Consider the following 15,770-nt stretch of genomic DNA (forward strand, 5'->3'; position numbering starts at 1 on the left):
ATCTCTGGTTTTATGCAGCACCCCAACTCACCTTTCCCCTTAAGCAAGCATAAGTTGGTTTTCTAAATTTGAGACCCTGTTCTGTTCTGTAATTCAGTTCCTGTGTAGCCAAGTTTCCATTCCGTGTATTACTGATATATTATGATGTTTCTTTTTCTGTGTGACTTATTTCAGTTAGAATCATCGTACCTGAATCCACTCATTATGCTGCTACGGGCCTGATGACATAGATTTCATTGCTGAGTGATACTGCATTGTACGTAAGTACCACAAGTTCTTTATCCATTTTTCACTTTATGTGATATTGAACTTGTACTGTAAACGAGGTTCTTGTAAACAGAGGCGTCCCAAACTTTGGGGTGGCTGTGTCTTTTTGATTTTAATTTCCCTAAGCTATAGGACCATAAGTGGAAGTGCACTAGGCTCTGTTGCTTTGTTTTTTAGATGTTTCAGGAAACACCATACACTTCTCCCGAGTGTCTGTTGGCAATTTACATCCCGCCCATCAGCATAACAAGGCTCCCAGTTCTCCATGGCCTGTCCTGCCTTTCTGGATTTTACACTTTTTTCAGATGGCCCTTTTGACCGGGGGGAAGTGAGACTTCATTGTAGTGCAGATTTCCTTTGCAAGCTTGCTTGGTTGGCCAAAAAGGGCGTATGCGTTTTTTCCTGAATATATTCAGGAAAAAATGCATACGCCCTTTTTGGCCAAGTGCATCATTGTGGACGTTCTGCCTCTTTTCCTATGGTTTCAATGCAATTCCAGTCTACCTCCTGAAATCGGTTTCCTGCAATTCTGCCCCGCTTTCAAGTCCTCTTGGCAGCCTTACTTCAGTATATTTTTGGATGATAGCTGTCATTTATAACTCTGCAGGTTTGTGAATTACAGTGCCCCTGAGCTCCTTTCTTCAACTCGCTTTCTTGTGAGCTGGCCGCAACACCGCAGGATGGCTTCAGGCCCTAATCTGGTTCCGGCAAGGCACGCTGAGCCTTTGGTTAATTCCTCTTCCTGGTGGGAAATGAGAGTTAAATTTGCCCGTCCAGACACCTCCAGCTAGTCTCTCATTGGTTCTCGCTATTCCTGTTCATCTTCCACAGAAATTGCAAACTGGGCCAAACAGGAGGTTAAAGGAACTGACTCTCCAAGTCGGGAGAGTGTTAGTAAAGCGTCTGGAATGTTGCACCCGAGTACCAGGGTACGAAAACTGAGACATATTTGAACACGTCTCCCGATCACATGGTTGATCATACTCTAGGTTCCACATGCATGTTTTAGCTGAAGGAAGAATACTTTAAACCTGGGTAGTTGAAACCCGTGGAATGGGTACCATGCAATATGACTTCAAAGGTTCTTCATTTGCTCACCGAACCTCTCCAATCCTATCACTGCTGCGTTTATGCCCCTGTACACATGCTTGATTCTCTTTTGGAGACATAGCAATCCATAGGTTTTAAGATACTTACTAGTCAGGTACATTCTTAGGCGTTTAATATGCGGTGTTGAGTCCATTTCGTTGAGCAAGGAGTAGCTCTTGTCTATTCCATATTTGGCTTAAGGAACTTTATCTGTGCTCATTTCGATCTCTGGTTATGCAGCACCCCAACTCACCTTTACCCTTAAGCAAGCATAAGTTGGTTTTCTAAATTTGAGACCCTGTTCTGTTCTGTAATTCAGTTCCTGTGTAGCCAAGTTTACATTCCGTGTATTACTGATATATTATGATGTTTCTTTTTCTGTGTACTTATTTCAGTTAGAATCATCATACCTGAATCCACTCACTGTGCTGCTAAGGGCCTGATGACATAGATTTCATTGCTGAGTGATATTGCTTTGTAAGTAAATACCACAACTTCTTTATCCATTTTTCACTTTCTGCGATGTTGAACTTGTACTGTAAACGAGGTTCTTGTAAACAGAGCCGTTCCAAACTTTGGGGTGGCTGTGTCTTTTTGATTTTAATTTCCCTAAGCTATAGGACCATAAGTGGAAGTGCCCTAGGCTCTGTTGCTTTGTTTTTTAGATGTTTCAGGAAACACCATACACTTCTCCTGAGTGGTTGTTGGCAATTTACATCCCGCCCATCAGCATAACAAGGCTCCCAGTTCTCCATGGCCTGTCCTGCCTTTCTGGATTTTACACTTTTTTCAGATGGCCCTTTTGACCGGGGAGAAGTGAGACTTCATTGTAGTGCAGATTTCCTTTGCAAGCTTGCTTGGTTGGCCAAAAAGTGCGTATGCGTTTTTTCCTGAATATATTCAGGAAAAAACGCATACGCCCTTTTTGGCCAAGTGCATCATTGTGGACGTTCTGCCTCTTTTCCTATTCTTTCAATGCAATTCCAGTCTACCTCCTGAAATCGGTTTCCTGCAATTCTGCCCCGATTTCAAGTCCTCTTGGCAGCCTTACTTCAGTCTATTTTTGGACGATAGCTGTCATTTATAACTCTGCAGGTTTGTGAATTACAGTGCCCCTGAGCTCCTTTCTTCAACTCGCTTTCTTGTGACCTGGCCGCAACACCGCAGGATGGCTTCAGGCCCTAATCTGGTTCCGGCCCGGCATGCTGAGCCTTTGGTTAATTCCTCTTCCTGGTGGGAAATGAGAGTTAAATTTGCCCGTCCAGACACCTCCAGCTAGCCTCTCATTGGTTCTCGCTATTCCTGTTCATCTTCCGCAGAAATTGCAAACTGGGCCAAACAGGAGGTTAAAGGGACTGACTCTCCAAGTCGGGAGAGTGTTAGTAAAGCGTCTGGAATGTTGCACCCGAGTACCAGGGGGGGAAAACTGAGACATATTTGAACACGTCTCCCGTTCACATGGTTGATCATACTCTGGGTTCCACATGCATGTTTTAGCTGAAGGAAGAATACCTTAAACCTGGAGAGTTGAGACCCGTGTAATGGGTACCATGCAATATGACTTCAAAGGGTCTTCATTTGCTCACGAACCTCTCCAATCCTATCACTGCTGCGTTTATGCCCCTGTACACATGCTACATTCTCTTTCGGAGACATAGCAATCCATAGGTTTTAAGATACTTACTAGTCAGGTACATTCTTAGGCATTTATTATGGGGTGTTGAGTCCATTTCGTTGAGCAAGGAGTAGCTCTTGTCTATTCCATATTTGGCTTAAGGAACTTTATCTGTGCTCATTTCAATCTCTGGTTTTATGCAGCACCCCAACTCACCTTTCCCCTTAAGCAAGCATAAGTTGGTTTTCTAAATTTGAGACCCTGTTCTGTTCTGTAATTCAGTTCCTGTGTAGCCAAGTTTACATTCCGTGTATTAGTGATATCTTATGATGTTTCTTTTTCTGTGTGACTTATTTCAGTTAGAATCATCATACCTGAATCCACTCATTGTGCTGCTAAGGGCCTGATGACACAGATTTCATTGCTGAGTGATATTGCTTTGTAAGTAAATACCACAACTTCCTTATCCATTTTTCACTTTCTGCGATGTTGAACTTGTACTGTAAACGAGGTTCTTGTAAACAGAGCCGTTCCAAACTTTGGGGTGGCTGTGTCTTTTTGATTTTAATTTCCCTAAGCTATAGGACCATAAGTGGAAGTGCCCTAGGTTCTGTTGCTTTGTTTTTTAGATGTTTCAGGAAACACCATACACTTCTCCAGAGTGCTTGTTGGCAATTTACATCCCGCCCATCAGCATAACAAGGCTCCCAGTTCTCCATGGCCTGTCCTGCCTTTCTGGATTTTACACTTTTTTCAGATGGCCCTTTTGACCGGGGGGAAGTGAGACTTCATTGTAGTGCAGATTTCCTTTGCAAGCTTGCTTGGTTGGCCAAAATGGGCGTATGCGTTTTTTCCTGAATATATTCAGGAAAAAACGCATACGCCCTTTTTGGCCAAGTGCATCATTGTGGACGTTCTGCCTCTTTTCCTATGCTTTCAATGCAATTCCAGTCTACCTCCTGAAATCGGTTTCCTGCAATTCTGCCCCGCTTTCAAGTCCTCTTGGCAGCCTTACTTCAGTCTATTTTTGGACGATAGCTGTCATTTATAACTCTGCAGGTTTGTGAATTACAGTGCCCCTGAGCTCCTTTCTTCAACTCGCTTTCTTGTGACCTGACCGCAACACCGCAGGATGGCTTCAGGCCCTAATCTGGTTCCGGCACGGCACGCTGAGCCTTTGGTTAATTCCTCTTCCTGGTGGGAAATGAGAGTTAAATTTGCCCGTCCAGACACCTCCAGCTAGTCTCTCATTGGTTCTCGCTATTCCTGTTCATCTTCCGCAGATATTGCAAACTGGGCCAAACAGGAGGTTAAAGGCGCTGACTCTCCAAGTGGGGAGAGTGTTAGTAAAGCGTCTGGAATGTTGCACCCGAGTACCAGGGGAGGAAAACTGAGACATATTTGAACACGTCTCCCGTTCACATGGTTGATCATACTTGGGTTCCACATGCATGTTTTAGCTGAAGGAAGAATACCTTAAACCTGGAGAGTTAAGACCCGTGTAATGGGTACCATGCAATATGACTTCAAAGGGTCTTCATTTGCTCACCGAACCTCTCCAATCCTATCACTGCTGTGTTTATGCCCCTGTACACATGCTTGATTCTCTTTCGGAGACATAGCAATCCATAGGTTTTAAGATACTTACTAGTCAGGTACATTCTTAGGCGTTTAATATGCGGTGTTGAGTCCATTTCGTTGAGCAAGGAGTAGCTCTTGTGTATTCCATATTTGGCTTAAGGGACTTTATCTGTGCTCATTTCAATCTCTGGTTTTATGCAGCACCCCAACTCACCTTTACCCTTAAGCAAGCATAAGTTGGTTTTCTAAATTTGAGACCCTGTTCTGTTCTGTAATTCAGTTCCTGTGTAGCCAAGTTTACATTCCGTGTATTACTGATATCTTATGATGTTTCTTTTTCTGTGTGACTTATTACAGTTAGAATCATCATACCTGAATCCACTCATTGTGCTGCTAAGGGCCTGATGACATAGATTTCATTGCTGAGTGATATTGCTTTGTAAGTGAATACCACAACTTCTTTATCCATTTTTCACTTTCTGCGATGTTGAACTTGTACTGTAAACGAGGTTCTTGTAAACAGAGCCATTCCAAACTTTGGGGTGGCTGTGTCTTTTTTATTTTAATTTCCCTAAGCTATAGGACCATAAGTGGAAGTGCCCTAGGCTCTGTTGCTTTGTTTTTTAGATGTTTCAGGAAACACCATACACTTCTCCCAAGTGTCTTTTGGCAATTTACATCCCGCCCATCAGCATAACAAGGCTCCCAGTTCTCAATGGCCTGTTGCCTTTCTGGATTTTACACTTTTTTCAGATGGCCCTTTTTACCGGGGGGAAGTGAGACTTCATTGTAGTGCAGATTTCCTTTGCAAGCTTGCTTGGTTGGCCAAAAAGGGCGTATGCGTTTTTTCCTGAATATATTCAGGAAAAAACGCATACGCCCTTTTTGGCCAAGTGCATCATTGTGGACGTTCTGCCTCTTTTCCTATGCTTTCAATGCAATTCCAGTCTACCTCCTGAAATCGGTTTCCTGCAATTCTGCCCCGCTTTCAAGTCCTCTTGGCAGCCTTACTTCAGTCTATTTTTGGACGATAGCTGTCATTTATAACTCTGCAGGTTTGTGAATTACAGTGCCCCTGAGCTCCTTTCTTCAACTCGCTTTCTTGTGACCTGGCCGCAACACCGCCGGATGGCTTCAGGCCCTAATGTGGTTCCGGCATGGCACGCTGAGCCTTTGGTTATTTCCTCTTCCTGGTGGGAAATGAGAGTTAAATTTGCCCGTCCAGACACCTCCAGCTAGCCTCTCATTGGTTCTCGCTATTCCTGTTCATCTTCCGCAGAAATTGCAAACTGGGGCAAACAGGAGGTTAAAGGCACTGACTCTCCAAGTAGGGAGAGTGTTAGTAAAGCATCTGGAATGTTGCACCCGAGTACCAGGGGAGGAAAACTGAGACATATTTGAACACGTCTCCCTTTCAAACCGTTGATCATACTCTGGGTTCCACATGCATGTTTTAGCTGAAGGAAGAATACCTTAAACCTGGAGAGTTGAGACCTGTGTAATGGGTACCATGCAATATGACTTCAAAGGGTCTTCAGTTGCTCACCGAACCTCTCCAATCCTATCACTGCTGCATTTATTCCCCTGTACACACGCTTGATTCTCTTTTGGAGACATAGCAATCCATAGGTTTTAAGATACTTACTAGTCAGGTACATTCTTAGGCGTTTAATATGGGGTGTTGAGTCCATTTCGTTGAGCAAGGAGTAGCTCTTGTCTATTCCATATTTGGCTTAAGGAACTTTATCTGTGCTCATTTCAATCTCTGGTTTTATGCAGTACCCCAACTCACCTTCCCCGTTAAGCAAGCGTAAGTTGGTTTTCTAAACTTGAGACACTGTTCTGTTTTGTAATTCAGTTCATGTGTAGCCAAGTTCACATTCTGTGTATTAGTGATACCTTATGATGTTTCTTTTCTGTGTGACTTATTTCAGTTAGAATCATCATACCTGAATCCACTCATTATGCTGCTACGGGCCTGATGACATAGATTTCATTGCTGAGTGATATTGCATTGTACGTAAGTACCACAAGTTCTTTATCCATTTTTCACTTTCTGCGATATTGAACTTGTACCGTAAACGAGGTTCTTGTAAACAGAGCCGTCCCAAACTTTGGGGTGGCTGTGTCTTTTTGATTTTAATTTCCCTAAGCTATAGGACCATAAGTGGAAGTGCCCTAGGCTCTGTTGCTTTGTTTTTTAGATGTTTCAGGAAACACCATACTCTTCTCCAGAGTGGCTGTTGGCAATTTACATCCCGCCCATCAGCATAAGAAGGCTCCCAGTTCTCCATGGCCTGTCCTGCCTTTATGGATTTTACACTTTTTTCAGATGGCCCTTTTGACCAGGTGGAAGTGAGACTTCATTGTAGTGCAGATTTCCTTTGCAAGCTTGCTTGGTTGGCCAAAAAGGGCGTATGCGTTTTTTCCTGAATATATTCAGGAAAAACCGCATACGCCCTTTTTGGCCAAGTGCATCATTGTCGAGTTTCTGACTCTCTTCATATGTTTTCAATGCAATTCCAGTCTACCTTCTGAAATCGGTTTCCTGCAATTCTGCCTTGCTTTCAATGCCTCTTCATAGTCTTACCTCAATATATTTTTTAAAAATAGTTGGCCTTTATAACTCTGCAGGTTTTTGAATTGCAGTGGCCCTTAGCTACATTTTTTAGCTCTTATTTTTGTGGTCTTGCCCCGTAACCACAGGATTCCTTGAAGCCCTATTTTTCTTCTGGGGCACCTTGCTGTGCCTTTGGTTAATTCTTCTTACTGATGTGATATTAGAGTGACATGTGCCCATTGAAACCGCTACAGCTAGTTTCTCACTGGTTCCCCCTATTCCCATTCATCCTCTGCACTAACTGCAGACTGTGCGATACCAGAACTTAAAGGCATTGACTCCATGTGGGGATGTTGTTAGTAAAGCGGCTGGAATGTCGATCCGGAGCCCCAGGAGAGGAAAAATGAGGTGCGTTTTAGAAACCTTTCCCGATCATATGGTATACCAGTCGCTGGGTTTCCCAAGCATGGTTTAGCTGTAGGAAGATTCCCTTCAACCTGGAGTGTTGGGACCCTTGGACTGAGTAGCATGAAGTATTGCATTAAACTTTCGGCAGTTGCTCACCAAAGCTCACCAATCCTGTCAGCCCCAAGTGTCCCGCCTTATGTCTTATCCAGCTGTGGGTTTATATGTGGTCAATCCAGGTTGCATCACAGCCCCTGAGCGAATTTTGTAAGAATTTTTCTCTCTTTCATTGTTTCAGCGTTTTGTTTTTAAAATTTATTTCTATAATGGGGTTTAGCTCCTTTTCACTGCTGTGTTTGTGCCGCTCTGCACACACTTGATTCCCTTATGGAGATATATCAATACATGGGTTTTAAGATTCTTATTCCTCAGATATATTTCTCTGCGGTGTATAGGGTGTGTTGAGGCCAGTTCATTGAGCAAGGTGTAGATCTTGTCTAATACCTATTTGGTTTATTGAACGGTATCTGTGCTAATTTCAAACTCTGGTTTTATGCATCACCCCACCTCTCCTTTCCCCTTAAGCTGACATAAGTGTGTTTTCTAAATGTGAGACACTGTTCTGTTCTGTAATTCATTTCTTGTGCAGCCATATTTACCCTCCCTCTATAAGTGATATCTTATGATATGTTTCTTTTTCTGTTTGACTTATTTCAAGTAGTATTATCGGACCTAAATCCACTCTTTATCCTTCTACTAGCCTTATTACATTGATTTCATGGTGAAGAGATATTCCATTGTACATAAGTACCACATCTTCTTTATCCATTGTTCTCTTTCCTGGGATATTTAAGGTGTACTGAAGTTGAGGTTCTTGTAAACAGAGTAGCCCTAAACTGTGGTGTGCTTGTGTCTTGTTGATTTTTAGACTTCCCTAGATATACTCCCATGATTGGAAGTGTCCTATGCTCTGTAGCTCTGTTTTTTAGATGATTTAGGAACCACCATACACTTCTCCAGAGTGGCTCTCGGCAGTTCACACACTGCCCATCAGCGTATAAAGGCTCCCTGTTCTCCATGGCCTGTCCTGCATTTCTGGTTTTTACAATTTTTTAGGATGGCCCTTTTGACCGGTGGGAAGTGAGACTTCTTTGTTGTGCACATTTGCATTGCTTGCTTGCTTCGTTGCCCATAAAGTGCGTATGCGTTTTTTCCTGGATATAATCAGGAAAAAACGCATACGCCCTTTTGGGCCAACTGCATCATTGTCGAAATTCTGCCGCTTTTCATGTACGTTAAAGACGAGTCCAATCTATCTCTTGAAATCTGTTTCTTGCAATTCTGTCTTGCATTCAGATCCTCTTCTTTGCCTTACCTCAACATATTTTTGGACGTTAGTTTTCATTTATAACTCTGCAGGTTTGTGAATTGCAGTGACCCTGAGCTCCATTTTTCATTGATTTCCATATTTCATTGATTTCCAGGCTGAATAATATTCCACTCTACCTAAGTACCACATCTCTATCCATTTTTTCCCTCCAGAGACATTTAAGTTATATCCTAGTCGAGGATCTTTTAAACAGAGAGGGGGTAAACATTGGGGTGCCTGTGTCCTCTCGATTTTTGTTTTTCCCAAGATATACGCCCATGAGTGCAAGTGCCCTATGCTCTGTAGCTCATTTTTTAGATGCTTTAGTAAACACAATACACTTCTCCAGAATGGCCGTTGGCAATATACATTTCCACTATAAGTCTCACAGGGCTCCCTCTTCTCGTTGCCCTGTCCTGCATTTCTGTTGTTTACGCTTTATGAGGATGGCTCTTCTGACTGATGCGAAGTGATATCTTTTGTAGTATTGACTTCCAGTGCCCACCTGTTTGGTTGGCTAAAAAAGTGTATGCCCTTTTCTTGAATATATACAGAAAAGAACACATACACCCTTTTTGGCCAACTGCAATGTTGGCAATGTTCAGCTCCTTTTCTTGTGCTTAATGGCGAGTCCTTTCTACCTCCTCAAATCCCTTTCCTGCCATTCTCCCTTGCTTACAAGTCCTTTTCTCTGACTTTCCTCAAGACATTTTTCAGTGATGGATATTTTCAACTCTGCAGTTTTGTGAATTTTACTGCCCCTGAGTTCCATTGTTCAACTCGTGTTTATGGGAACTGGCCACAAAGCAGCGGGATTTCCTCAAGCCCTATACTGTTTCCATGGGCAACCCTAGCCTTTGGTCAATTCGTCTTCCTGATTGGAAATTAGAGTGACATGTGCCTGTCTGAACACCTAGGACTTGTCTCTCATTGTTCCTCATCCTTCCGCTTCATCCTCTGGACAAATTCCAAACTGTACGCAACAGGATGTTGACAGTGCTGACATCTCCAAGTGGGGAGACTGTTAGTAAAGACACTGGAGGGGTGAACCCGAGCACCAGGAGATGAGGAGATGAGATGCCTTTTCCAAACTCTTCCCGATCAGACGGTATACCATCCTCTGGGTGTGACAGACATGTTTTAGCAGTAGGAAGAGTCTCATTCATGTAAGGAGAACACCAGGGCTTTTTCAAAATCAGTGTCTCCCCGAAACCCAAACTGGGGAATTTTTTAAGCTACAGCTACACATATGTTCATTAAGGGCCTTGGGAAGTAGGCAGAGTCCAAACTTTAGATGATTGAAGTCTTCAGGGTCAGAAGCACTCACCACCAGCTTCCCTTAGGCTACACTTTAACTGTCATTGATAGATGATGTCAATAAAAATATCTATTCTTTTTCAGATTATTTCCCCTTATAGGTTATTGCAAAATGTTGAGTGTAGTTCCCTGTGTTATACAGTAGTTCCTTGTTGATGATCTATTTTATACATAGCAGTGTGTATGTGTTCATTCCAAACTGTTAATTTATCCCTCCTCCCACCTTTCCCCTTTGGTAATAATAAATTATAAGATTTTATACTTCTCAGAAATGGGGGAGCTGAAAGAGAGGTATCATTTTCAATGGAAAAGCATTTAAAACAAGATTGAAGGTTTAACCAAGATTATTAGATGTACATCCTTGGAAAGAAATCACTTCGTTTCTCTAATATTGACCTGACAAATAAGACAAACCTTTTCACTGAACTTGCTTATAAAAAGTGATGGAAATATCAAATGGAAGTGTTAAAAACATCTTATTTTACCCGAGCCTTATACACTGTTCTATGTTAACTACACTTTGGCTCACACATCTGTTCATTGAGGTTACAATAGTCTCAATTTCTGTTACTGATCCTCCAGAGTGGACCCCAACAAGTGTCCCCCTGCCCAGTGTCATTGGGGCCAACAGATCGAGACTGAGTTTGGTTCACAAGCAAAGGAACCTTTATATTTTGATCAGAGAATGGAGAGGTGAGAGCATGCACTACCCCGTGGGCTGTGGGCTGGGCTGCTGTGTAGAGATCCTGTCAGAGTCAGTGGGAGGGAGGGAGGCGGCGGAGCTCTCGAGGGCCGGGTTGGCTGTAGCTCAGGCTCTATATCGTGGAGTCTGCACTGGGCCCCAGGAGCTGAGGTGTCGACCCAGCCATTCTGCACTAGGAAATCTGGTCTGAAGTGCCGGGTGTGGAACCTCTGCATGCGGGACCCTAGGAGCACGTGAAATTAGACAAAGCACAAAGGATAAAAAAGGTTAGACTTGACTTTATTGCCCAGATTCTATTTTTATCTCCCAGGGATTTTTAATGGGCTTTGCTGGGGACAAACCCCTCCTCTGCCTTTTGTCCCGTTCCTCATTCTTGGAGTGCTGAGGGTGCAGACCCTTCTTCTGTAACTGCTGAGTGCTGAGTTGGGAGCCCTCATACCCTGGGGCGAGGGTCAGAGCTTCTCCCCAGCAGCCTCCCGGTGACGTTGATTGTCCCCAGGACCCCTGCCTCCCTGCTCGTCCACCTGAGCACCAGCATTGGAAGTGTTATAGATTCTAATGACCTTTAAGGGTCCAGGAAAGAGATGTGCAGAGACGCTGTGGGGGCCGGTTTCACCCCGCCCCACATTTGTTCGGCCACCTTAGGCTGACCGTCTCTGCCAGCCTAGATGCTCTGACCAGTAGTCTGCGCTTTCTTCAGTTAGGCCCCTGAATTAACGTACAAACAGCACCAGGTGTCAGAGCCCTGCCCGCTCAACTCCCAGACAGTCCAGGGTCAGTGGTGATCAAGGACCATGATGGCTACTGAGTCAACAGCCTTTTGAAGTAAACAGGAGTCCAGCCGGTCTTATTGGCCACCATCATCACGGTGTCTGTAGGCTTTTCTATGGTGACAGTGTGGTATACTGTTCCCCCGCCAAGATTATTAGCTCCCCTCTGGGTGCAGTAAGTCCTGCAAGCAGTAGTCTACTCTTTTGGGACACACTCTTGTTGTTTTATGAGAGAAACTCCAGGTCAAGTGATGTTCACACGAGTCGTCATGGTGCCCTGTTGCCCCCGGTTATCTCTCTGGATGTTGGAGTTGGAGGGCCTCCTCACTCGAGGTCGGTGTGCCCACGGAGCGAACCCTGCAACTTCAGGGCATGGTTGGTGGTTAGGATCACCACGTGGGGTCCTTTTCCCTTAGGAGGGAGGTGGCCTTTTGGGCTGCTGATTTCCAGGTTTTTAGATACCGCCAGTATCTTGGCCAGATGTGGCAGTGGGCCAAGCCCCTTAGTGACCGTAGTTTATCCTACCTGGATGGCATTCTTGCATTGTTCCATTTCAAGTGGTCCCAGTTTTTGCACTAATTCTCCAATGGCGATTCACCTTTCACCGGGAATGTAAAGGTCAAAGGGTTTAGCTAAATTAGGGAGTTCCAGGGCAAGGGTCTGAATTGACTGCTCTTTCCATTCTTGAAAGGCCACTTCTGGATTCTATTCAAAAGGATCATCATCTTTTCCTTTCAGTGTTTCATATAGAGGCCCAGCTAGTAGACTGTAGTTAGGGATCCAGAAGCAGCACACCCTGGCCTCCCCAGGAACCCCTAAGCTGTCTTCTAGTTTTAGAAAGGGGTAAGGCTGAAAATGGTTTCTTCCCTTTCCTGGGATGGGCTTCTCTGACCTTCTGTGAGAATGAAGCCCAGGCAGGTCACCGCAGTCTGTGATATTTGAGCTTTTTCTTGGACAACTTCTATCCTTTATTGGCTTGGTAGTTCAGAGGCCTCCTTAGTAGGGCTGGTGATCAGAATGTCGTCTGCATATTGAAGGAGGGTTTCCTTTTCCAGAGGTAGAACTTTTAGGTCTTTAGCTAAGCTTTCCCCAAAGATGGTGTGGGAATTTTTGCACCCTTGGGGCCAGACGGCCCGGAAGTATTGTTTTAGTTGTATGTTGAGTCCTGCCACTCACAAGCCAAAATTTCTTGTGACTCTGGGACTAATGGAATACAAAAGAAGGCATCATTGAAGACTAATACAGAATACCATGTCCTGGTGGTTGGTAGAATGACCAGCAGGGTGTAGGAATTAGGAGCAACTGGAGGTATATCCTCGGTGGCTTCACTGACTGTCCTGACATCCTTTACCAGGTCCCCAGCAGCCCATGGGGCTCTCGTGGTCAGACCAATCCCAGAATATGGAGCTCACCTGGGCAGGTACCCCACCCCCACCCCAGCCCACGGGGCTCTCGTGGTCAGGCCCCTCCCAGGATACAGAGCTACCCTTGCAGGTACCGTGGCAGGGCTGGGCACACAGGAACCGTGCACATAGCCCTCATTGCAGAGCACCCCCAGCTCACCTGTCGCTCAGAGCTGACACAGAGCACCTCAGAGCAGGACTTGAACTAATAAACAGCAGCTGTGACAGGTCTGTGACCCTGGGCATCACTCCGTGAGGCCTCCCTCCACCTGGTCTTCCAGAGACTTCCACTGCACCCGGGGCACCAGGCCTCTGTCTCCAACCACCACCCACCCCTCCTCTCCCTGACTCCTGGGTTCCTCTCATTAGGAGAGGGTTTTCTTGAAGTTGTCTCCCACTCATGGGCCAGATAAAATGATTAGAAAACAAGCCAAAGCTGCAGCCCCTTGTCTATCCTGACTCTCAGGAGCCCACACCTGTTCCTTGGACCTGGCCGGTTCAGCAAGTTCCATTTTCTGCAACTGTGAGCCCCTGAGGGGTGATAATTGGCTGACCTGGGCAGCCTTACCGTGCCGGCCAGCCCTCCCCAGGTGTGCCTGGGTTGAGATCAATATAAATACCACTCCAGGCAGCAAGAGCCCCTGCAGCCGTGCCTGACGCCATTTTCTCTGCCCTGTCAGCAGTCTCGGGGCTGGGCTGGTGGGAGGGAGTGAGAGGCCACGGCTTTGTGGGTGGCCCAGTGTGAGTGGGGCTCTGCTGGACTTTCTGCAGCAGTTGCCAGGCTGCCACCTGCTAAAGAAGAGGATGTGTCACCCATACCTGCTGCTGGAATTTCTCCCTGGGCAGAGGTGAGGAAGGAAAAAAGCAGTGGGGGCAGGGACAGGATGGTTATCTCAGGCAGGGAAATGGAAATCTTCCAGAAGAGCACCCAGGGCCAGGACCATCCTGGCTGGCCTGCAGGCACCAAGTCGGCTGGCATGCTGTCATTCGTGTTGCTCTATGGCCCTTCCTCTAGGCTTTCAAGTCCTTGTATATATTCAGGTGTTTTACCTGGGACGGGTGGGAATAGTTCAGCAGCAACTGGCCTGGGGCTCAGCTCACGTTTACTCACAGATGCCTCGGCACGGTGCCCCAGCTTTGCAATGAGGACGCTTGTTGCGTGGGGGCTGCTGGCTGAATGGGAGACGATTCCCCACCACTGACCAACTTCAGAATTGTTTACAACTGGAGCAAGTGCCCTGATACGGTTTTCCTCTGTGTAACTGGTGGGTTCTGTGTTTTTTTTCTCTTTTTCGTTTTTGGTTCAAGGTAGATTTTATTCCTCTTTTTTGTATTTACAGATATAAGCATGGAAATAATTTATTCATATAAATACATGTATGTGCAGGGAATAATTGTTTTTTCTGTTTTATTTTTTAAATTTTATTTCTTTTTAATTTTGAATTTTATTTTATATTTTTATACAGCAGGTTCTTATTGGTTATCTATTTTATACATATAAATGTATACATGCCAATCCCAGTCTCTCAACTCCTCCCACCACCACCCCCCAACAGCTTTCCCCCCTTGTTGTCCATACGTTTGTTGTCTACATCTGTTGCTCTATTTATGCCTTGCAAAATGGTTAATCTGTACAGTTTTTCTAGGTTCCACATATATGCATGAATATACAAGATTTGTTTTTCTCTTTCTGACTTACTTCACTCTGTATGACAGTCTCTAGATCCATCGACGTCTCTACAAATGACCCAATTTCATTCCTTTTCATGGCTTAGTAATATTCCATTTTATATATGTACCACATCTTTATGCATTCGTCTGTCTGTGGGCATTTAGGTTGCTTCCATTACCTCGATATTGTAAATAGTGATGCAATGAACATTGCGGTGAATGACTCTTTTTGATTTATGGTTTTGTCTGGGTATATGTCCAGTACTGGGATTGCTGTATCATATGGTAATTCTATTGTTAGTTTCTTAAGAAATTCCATATTGTTCTCCATAATGACTGTATCAATTTATATTCCCAACAATAGTGGGAGAGGGTTCCTTTTCTCCACACCCTTTCCAGCATTTTTTGTTTGTAGATTTTCAATGATGCCTATTCTACCAGGTGTGAGGTGATACCTCATTGTTGAATCCATTTCGTTGAGCAAGGGGTAGCTCTCGTCTATTACATATTTGGCTTATGGAACGGTATCTGTGCTAATTTCAAACTCTGCTTTTATGCAGCACCCCAACTCACCTTCCCCCTTAAGGAGGCATAAGTTGGTTTTCTAAACTTGAGACCCTGTTCTGTTTTGTAATTCAGTTCATGTGTAGCCAAGTTCACATTCCGTGTATTAGTGATACCTTATGATGTTTCTTTTTCTGTGTGACTTATTTCACTTAGAATCATCGTACCTCAATCCACTCATTATGCTGGTATGGGCCTGGTGACATAGATTTCATTGCTGAGTGGTATTCTGTTGTACATAAGTACCGCAATTTCTTTATCCATTATTTGCTCTCTGGGATATTTAACTTGTGCCGTAGAAGAGATTCCTGTAAAAAGAGCCATCCCAAATTTTGGGGTTGCTGTGTCTTTTTGATATTAATTTCCCTAAGCTATAGGACCATAAGTGGAAGTGCCCTAGGCTCTGTTGCTTTGTTTTTTAGATGTTTCAGGAAACACCATACACTTCTCCCGAGT

General features: G+C 44.5%; 1 long non-coding RNA gene across 9 annotated transcripts in view; it reads left to right on the forward strand.

Annotated features, from left to right (window-relative positions):
• LOC307181295 overlaps window positions 1–15,770 on the forward strand; it is a 1,377,052-nt gene that overhangs the window by 751,701 nt on the left and 609,581 nt on the right. The window lies entirely within an intron of this gene.

Source organism: Stenella coeruleoalba (genome assembly GCF_951394435.1).
Source record: "Stenella coeruleoalba genome assembly, contig: scaffold_34, whole genome shotgun sequence".
Classification (NCBI taxonomy): domain Eukaryota; kingdom Metazoa; phylum Chordata; class Mammalia; order Artiodactyla; family Delphinidae; genus Stenella; species Stenella coeruleoalba.